The following is an 8710-nucleotide window of genomic DNA, read 5'->3' on the forward strand; positions in this document are numbered from 1 at the left end:
CTTTAATCCCAGCACACTCACAGAATGAGTTCCAGGACAGCCAGGGCTATACAGAGAATCCCTGTCTCGAAAAAAAAAAAGACTTAAATATAAATATTGAAACATTAGTACATGAAATATAAAATATACTTAACCTTAACATAGAATGTAAACATCTATATGTATTTTCTACTATGCATAAAAGAAAAATAAGAAGACATGCATTTGGTTAAACAGCAAGTGCTGAAGGAAATACTGTCAATTTTTATCCTATGCTATATATTGGATTGAAACTACTACTATTACTTCATATATATATATATATATATATATATATATATATATATATTTGAAATAAGCATAAAAGTATGAGTAACACTCCAAAGATGAAGAATGGATACAGACTTGTTCAAAAGAAATACAGGGGCCTAGAGAGGTGTCTCGGTGGGAATGTACTTGCTATTCTTCCAGAAGAACTAACTTTGGTTCATAGAACCTACAGCAAGTGCCTTTTAACCACTGTAACTTCAGTTGCAGGGAATTTGACATCAGGCAGGCACATGGCACATAAACAGCCATGCAGGCACACATACACATTAAAAAAATGTATCTTTACAAAAAAGAAAATCAACAACAAAAACAAGAAAAGAAAATTGCCCTTAGAGGCATTCATTGTAGATAAGGCTGCTGTGTCGTATGTACATCAGTAGGTGGCAGAGATGAGAGAGGTTATGTTTATGGTAATTGAACATCTGGATGATTCATAGCTTAATACTCCCTGAGAAAAAAGAGAGCTTGAGGTAATCGCCAGTCATTCACCATGATGACCCTTACAGGTTCCTAGGGAAGAGAACAAAACAGAGACTACAAAAACCCTGCCTTGGACAGCAGGTTCTATATAGGTCTGGAGGTGTGGCAGATGAACCTAACCCAATGCCACAATGCCCAAGCAGGGCATAGCACTCCTGAGATCACTCCTGAGATGACTCCAGACACTCAGTGACCTCCAGTGCCACTAAAAGGATCAAATAAATGGTAGTTAAGTAGAAGATAAAGAGAAACAGAAGGATGTGGGCATAACAGAGAGGCAAAACTGGAGACTCCAGTGTAGTGAGGAATAGCCTGATGCGAGTAGCTGGTAATGCCATTTAAGATTGTGGTAGGGTTCTGGACTGTGCTGCCACCAGAGACCACATCTGTGTCTGTGACCATGTAGCAGCACAGCAGGGTTCTGTTGCCACCAAAGTCCAGGTGGACCTCCATGCTCTAGGTTGGCATACTATAGAAATGTTGATATCTGAGGGCTATACAGAACTGGCCAGACCCCTTGACTGAGCATCATGGACCTGGTAACATAAGCTGCAGGTGGAGCTGACCTTGCCACTCACTAGCCAGCTGCAGTGTATAGGTGAGCAGGCCCACACACTGTAGGAGTTGCTGGTAAGCAGGCCAAATGGTATGAGCATAACAGGTGACCCTGCAACTCCTCTCCTTTGAGGTAGCATGGATGAAGGAGACATACCTTTCTTCCCCCTTACCACCAGTGGCAGGTGGGTGATCTGATCCTTGGGTCATATGAGCAGGAGAACTGTCTCTGACCCTCACCTGCTACAGCTCTTGGGAGAGGGTTTCCTGTAGCTCCCTTGGGCAGCAAGTAGAGCTGACCCTGGTAGCAAGAATGTAGGGAGTGATCCCCAGAGACCTGGCCCCTTTACTTGTCTGCCATGCAGTATCTGGGCATGAGAGAGAAAACCCCATGTACTTTTGGATCCATGCCAGCTAAAGCAGGAAGGAGAACTGGTACCAAGGTCATCAGAGCAGGAGAGATCACCATGCACCTCACCTGGGCAGCAAGGCCCTGGTTGTTGAGGTTGTGGGTGAACCAGCCCCCAGGACATGAGAGTGAGATAGGCAGCTTACTGACCAGGTCAGATAGCTCTCATGCCCTGATCCAGAGCTTTGATTTGGCCCCTCCCAATATCTACCCTATTGATGAACTCCAGGAATACATGAAGGGACAGTCTTGCAGATCGAAAAGTACAGGATCTCCATGATACTTGGCAACAACCGAATTTCCAAGAGGATTCACAGTGAGTTTCAAGTATTGATAAAACAGGAGAAGCCAAAGGTCTCATATCAGACTAATGAGTCATTGAAATGAACACTTGAAACCAGAGTTGCTTGGACAAAAGCATACCATGTGAAGTACACTGCCACACATGACAGCCTCTACAATGAGATAGTTTTCTGTATGGGTGGGGGAGGTTGTCAGGGTGGAGGGTGGATATGAAGAGATAAGAAGATGAATGGAGTTGGGGTGCATATAGAGAAATTGACAAACAATGAAATAAAAGTTAAAAACAAACAATAAAAATAAAACGTAGTCAATAAAAATATAATAGGCATATTATCACAATCATTTCAGTAGCTGTGGAAATGAACAAACATGGTATACAAAAACCACCAGGCATATTTGAAGAAATAAATGTAAAATACAGAATTATTTTACCATCTTACTGGTACTGTTACATTATTTGATTATTTGTTGGTTTGATTTCTCAACAGAGTTTTATGTTCTACTATGTCATAAATGCTTGCTTCAAACTGAAAGTTATCCACCTGCCTCAGCCCTTTGCTGGGATTACAGATTACCATACACTGATTACAGTTATGGTGTGAATATAAAATATCTTGCTGGCATTTACTTTCAGGCCTTGATACTCAGCTGGAAGGTCTATTTTAGAAGCTTCCAAAAATGTTAGGTGTGAAGTCACCCTACAGGAAATCCAAGGCTATGAGCCACTTTGGTTGTTTTCTTAATTTAGTAGGGTGTTGTTGCCTCTAGTTGTGCTTTTCTTTATGAACATTACAGAATCAGTTATTTTGCTCTAAATCACCCTTCTGTCATCAAATTCTCTCTCAGCACAGGCCAGCAATGGTGGAGTATACACTGAAACCTTTGCAATCATGAGCCAAAATTATTCTTCTTGTACTTCATTTTTCTAAGGCATTTGTTCTGGTGACAAAAGCTCTTACCAAAAGCAAAATGGAACTAGAAAACACTTTGAATATTGTAACATTGAAAAATATTTTAAACATAATACATTACATGATAAATGCTACATAAAAGCATCTTATATACACTATAAATAGTAATGTTAATTTCTGCAAAGTTTCTGGGAAGGAAAAACAAAACAAACCCATTTTATTACCCATTAACTTAGAAAATTAATTGAGAAAATATTATCTAATGAGAAAATGTTCTCTAAGATTTTCCTGAGTACAATGTAGCATATTTTATAATAACATAATTTATAAATAAATGATCTTCTTTAGTAACTATATTAAAGTATTATTGTCAAATAGAATGAATTTTAGGAATTGGTGAGAATGTGATGAACTACAAACAACTATTCAGAATTCTTTGTAAATACTAATTTAAAGTAAAGCATTAATATGAAAGATAAACATTATTGTTCAACTTCATTGCTTTTAATAATTATGAGTCCTATTTTCCTGATAGTTTATATTTCAAAACTCGCCATGTTAGAAGTTATCATCTGAACTGGGATAATAGAATGAAACAACACCTGAATTATCTTGCAAAGTACGTGATGGAACAGAAAAAATCAGGGTGGGAAAAATTAGGCTGAGGAAAAGGAAACAAACTAAAAAGAAATATATTAAAATAAATTATACATATATATATTGCATATACATGTAAAACTTTTAAAGTATGTATATAAATTGTACAAGAAGATAATTATAAAGTAGGAAGTATTCTTTGAGTAACCTATAATTTTAATTTATGTATGTGTTCAATGGGGCAAAAGTGAGATAGGCTGCATTTTCTAAATACATTTTAATGATATTCTACAAAGCTCATATCCATGATAAGTCACTTTGTGAAATTGAAACAATACACAGTGGGATTCCTATATCTTTGTACTAAGGTCAAATCTACGTGGATTAAGGAACTCCACATAAAACCAGAGACACTGAAACTTATAGAGGAGAAAGTAGGGAAAAGCCGCGAAGATATGGGTACAGAGGAAAAGTTCCTGAATAGAAGAGCAATGGCTTGTGCAGTAAGATCGTGAATCGATAAATGGGACCTCATAAACTTGCAAAGCTTCTACAAGGCAAAAGAAACCATCAACAAGACAAAAAGACCACCAACAGATTGGGAAAGGATCTTTACCTATCCTAAATCAGATAGAGGACTAATATCCAATATATAAAAGAACTCAAGAAGGTGGGCTCCAGAAAATCAAATAACCTCATTAAAAAATGGGGCTCAGAGCTGAACAAAGAATTCTCACCTGAGGAATATAGAATGGCAGAGAAGTACCTGAAAAAATGATCAACATCCTTAATCATCAGGGAAATGCAAATCAAAACGACCCTAAGATTCCACTTCACACCAGTCAGAATGGCTAAGATCAAAAATTCAGGTGACAGCAGATGCTGGAGTGGATGCGGAGAAAGAGGAACACTTCTCCATTGTTGGTGGGATTGCAAGCTTGTACAACCAATCTGGAAATCAGTCTGGTGGTTCCTCAGAAAATTGGACATTGTAATACCAGAGGATCCCGCAATACCACTCCTGGGCATATATCCAGAAGCTGTTCCAACTAGTAAGAAAGAAACATGCTCCAATAAGTTCATAGCAGCCTTATTTATAATAGCCAGAAGCTGGAAAGAACCCAGATGCCCCTCAACAGAGGAATGGNTACAGAAAATGTGGTACATTTACACAATGGAGTACTACTCAGCTATTAAAAAGAATGAATTTATGAAATTCCTTGGCAAATGGATGGACCTGGAGGGCATCATTCTGAGCGAGGTAACCCAATCAAAAAAGATGATAAAAGAACTCCCATGATATATACTCACTGATAAGTGGATATTAGACATGAAACTTAGAATACCCAAGATACAAAATACAATTTTCAAAATACATGAAACACAAGAAGAATGAAGACCAAAGTGTGGACACTTTGCCCCTCCTTAGATTTGGGAACAAAACACCCATGGAAGGAGTTACAGAGACAATGTTTGGAGCTGTGACGAAAGGATGGACCATCTAGTGATTGCCATATCCAGAGATCCATTCCATGATCAGCTTCCAAACACTGACACCATTGCATACACTAGCAAGATTTTGCTGAAAGGACCCAGATATAGCTGTCTCTTGTGAGACTAGGCAGGGACCTAGCAAACACAGAAGTGGATACTCACAGTCAGCTATTGGATGGATCACAGGGTCCCCAATGGAGGAGCTAGAGAAAGTACCCAAGGAGCTAAAGGAATCTGCAACCCTATAGGTGGAACAACAATATGAACTGACCAGTACCCCTGAGCTATTGACTATAGCTGCATATGTATCAAAAGATGGCCTAGTAGGCCATCACTGGAAAGAGATGCCCATTAGACTTGCAAACTTGATATGCCCCAGTACAGGTGAATGCCAGGGCCAAAAAGTGGGATTGGGTGGGTATGAGAGTAGGGGGGAGGGTATGGGGGACTTTTGGGATGGCATTGGAAATGTAAATGAGGAAAATACCTAATTAATAAAAAAAGAATAAAAAACTTTAAAAAATATCATCCATGCATTTAAAAATCTGATCTGTTAATTGTTGTTGTTATTGTTGTTGTTGTTTATTAATATGGTATGTATTAAGACAAACGGGGAGGACCAGAAAATGGAAGGTAATATACAGAGTATATTGAGTTATCAACATTGTATGAGTTATTTTCTATTGCTGTGATAAAAACCAAGACAAAGGAGATTTATAAACTAATCACTCAATTGAGCTCATGGTTTCAGAAGGTTGTTGTGCATAATAGTGGACTAAAGGCACAGTGCCAGGAAGAGTTGAGAATTCTCATCTTGATCTACAAGTAGGAAGCAGAAAGAATAAAATAAATCTAACTCCCATCCATGATATATTTCTCCTTTAAAAAATCTAATCTTTGTGAAACAAATTTACCAACTGTGGACTCAGACTGTAAACACACAAGTCTATGGATGGCATTGTCCCTCAAAGCACCATATTCACTGAGTGGTAAATTCTTAGAAAAATGTTATTTCTTCTATATAATGTGTATATTCTACTATTTTTAATGAAACACTGGCCATAAATTTAAAAGAGTTTAAGGAAGGGACTATAGGGAGATTTCCAAAAAGATAAAAAGAAATAAAATAATGAAATTATATTTATAAACTCTAAAATAAATAGAAAAAATAAGAAAAATTCATGAAATATCAGAAACAATCATTAATGTTTTTGAATGTCTTTCTGGCATTACTTCTATATATACCTACCATTAACTAGGATATTTAATTAAAGTTAATCTGTGTATGTTTAAAGCATAATATTTTATAATAAAATAATTTATCGTGTTTTGAATGCCTTATTAGCATCTGTTTTATATAAATCCTCCTATATGTAAAAGTATAATGTCAATAAAATTATGTATTAAAGACTTTATACATGTACTTTATCATGATATATTTTGAACATTCTCTTCTTTTATAGGTATAGGTATACAGTACTTGACTAATACAATAGTATTTTAAAGATTTATTGAAAAGGGCAATCTTTTCATTTGCCTTAAATAGTTATGATCAGAATGTAAAAGGATATCACTAACTCAGATATTTGCCTTGTTTGAATGTTCTTTTTAAATTCTTCTTACAACTTAATATGTTTGTGTTATTATTTAAAGTGAGGTCTTAGAATAAATGATTACACTCCCAATTCATAAGTAGATTAGTGTCTTATTAAGAGTCATGAGAGAAGTAACTTAGAACATATTTGCCCATCTTCCCTTCATGTTTTTGTGAGTAAAAAATGTTTATCCATTCCAGAGAATGCTTATTGGTGCAATAGTGGCATGAATAATATGAGAGTAGCTAAATAATTTTTAGTTGTATGGACAACCATATTTATGAGATGGAACTGATACTTGATACTGTTACTAATGTCAACAACTGAAGACTCATTAGATCATGGTCCTAAGGGAAAAATTACTATTATTATTCTGCTTAAGAAACATAGCAACCAAACAATTCCTAATCTCATATTGCTCTACCAATAGGTTAGTATACCAGTAAATCCTCATCAATGAAGCTTCTTTCAGGAGATGATAATTAACAACAGAGATATAGTACTGGACAATGTGCAGATAGTAAAAGACTTCAGAGCACTCTCTTCTAAATGTGAAATCTCCATTATATTCCTCCATTCATATCTCAGGAAGGGGTGAAGAAATATTGTAATAGCAAGATGTGGTAGATTACTCCAAAGAAACAATCTTTTTCAGATATAACAGATGGGCAAGTGTATATATGAATTGACACTGTGATAGTAAGCATAAGACCTGCACAACTGAAATTCAGACAAAACTCCAGCATGGAGTAGAAGTAGGAGCAAATTTCTACTCTCATCCAAAAACATATTTGTAAATTGATAGCTTTGGAGAGATGTAAAATCAGTCTTCTTCAGGAAAGTCACACTGGGTATAGCAATCACATTCCAAAGATATCTCTCTCTCTCTCTCTCTCTCTCTCTCTCTCTCTCTCTCTCTCTCTCTCTCTCTCTCTCTCTCATTAGAGGAAAACATGATGTTGGGTGAGTACAGAGGTAGGAGGTGGCTGATCTTGGAGTAGTTACAGGGAAGAGAAAGCATGTTATAATACATTATAGGAAATTCTCATAGTTTGAAAAAGGAAACAATAAAAATTATAACATGTTTTTAAATGTCATCTTGCCAGATGGGTTGGGGCATGACTTTAATGTCAACATTTTTGATCTTAATGCTTGAGCTATTGTAGTTCTGGTCTGGAAATTTTCTTCTATGCCAAAGACTTCAAGGGTTTTGCTTCTATTTGATTTACTGTGTAATGTTTTATGTTGGGTCTATGATCCACTTGGACTTGAGTGCAGGGTGATAAAAATAGATCTATTTTCCTTCTTCTACATGCAGACATACAGTTTGTCAATGATTATTTGCTGAAGATGCTTTCTTTTTTTCAGTGTGTATTTCTGGATTCGTTTTCAAAAATCCTGTGTTGGTAGAAGAATAGATTTAAGTTTAGGTCTTCAATTCAATTCTACTGATCAAATGTGCCTATTTTTGTGCGAATATCATGTGGTTTTCATTATTGTAGCTCTGTAATATAACTCAAAAACTAGGAAAGTGATGCCTCTAACAGTTATTTTTTTTTAATTAGGTAATTTCCTCATTTATATTTCCAATGCTATCCCCAAAATCCCCCATACCTTACCCCCTACTCCCCAACCCACCCACTCCCACTTCTTGGCCCTGGCATTTCCCTGTACTGAAGCATATAAAGATTGCAAGACCAAGAGGCCTATCTTTCCACTGATGGCAGAATAGGCCATCTTCTGATACATATGCAACTAGAGACAAAAGCTGCTGGTGGTACTGGTTAGTTCATATTGTAGTTCCACCTACAGGATGGCAGATCCCTTTAGCTCCTTGGGTACTTTCTCTAGCTCCTCCATTGGGGGCCCTGTGATTCATCCAATAGCTGACTGTGAGCAACAACTTCTATGTTTGCTAGGCCCCAGCATAATCTCACAAGAGACAGCTATATCTGGGTCCTTCCATCAAAATCTTGCTAGTGTATGCAATGGTGTCAGCGTTTGGAAGCTGATTATGGGATGGATGCCCTGATATGGCAGTCTCTAGATGGTCCATC

General features: G+C 36.9%; 1 pseudogene; it reads left to right on the forward strand.

The window, feature by feature from the left end:
• The first annotated feature begins 631 nt into the window (after positions 1-631).
• LOC115030199 lies at positions 632-755 on the forward strand (annotated as a pseudogene).
• The last annotated feature ends 7955 nt before the right edge of the window (positions 756-8710 follow it).

The sequence above is a fragment of the Mus caroli genome, chromosome X, assembly GCF_900094665.2.
Source record: "Mus caroli chromosome X, CAROLI_EIJ_v1.1, whole genome shotgun sequence".
NCBI classification, from domain to species: Eukaryota; Metazoa; Chordata; class Mammalia; order Rodentia; family Muridae; genus Mus; species Mus caroli.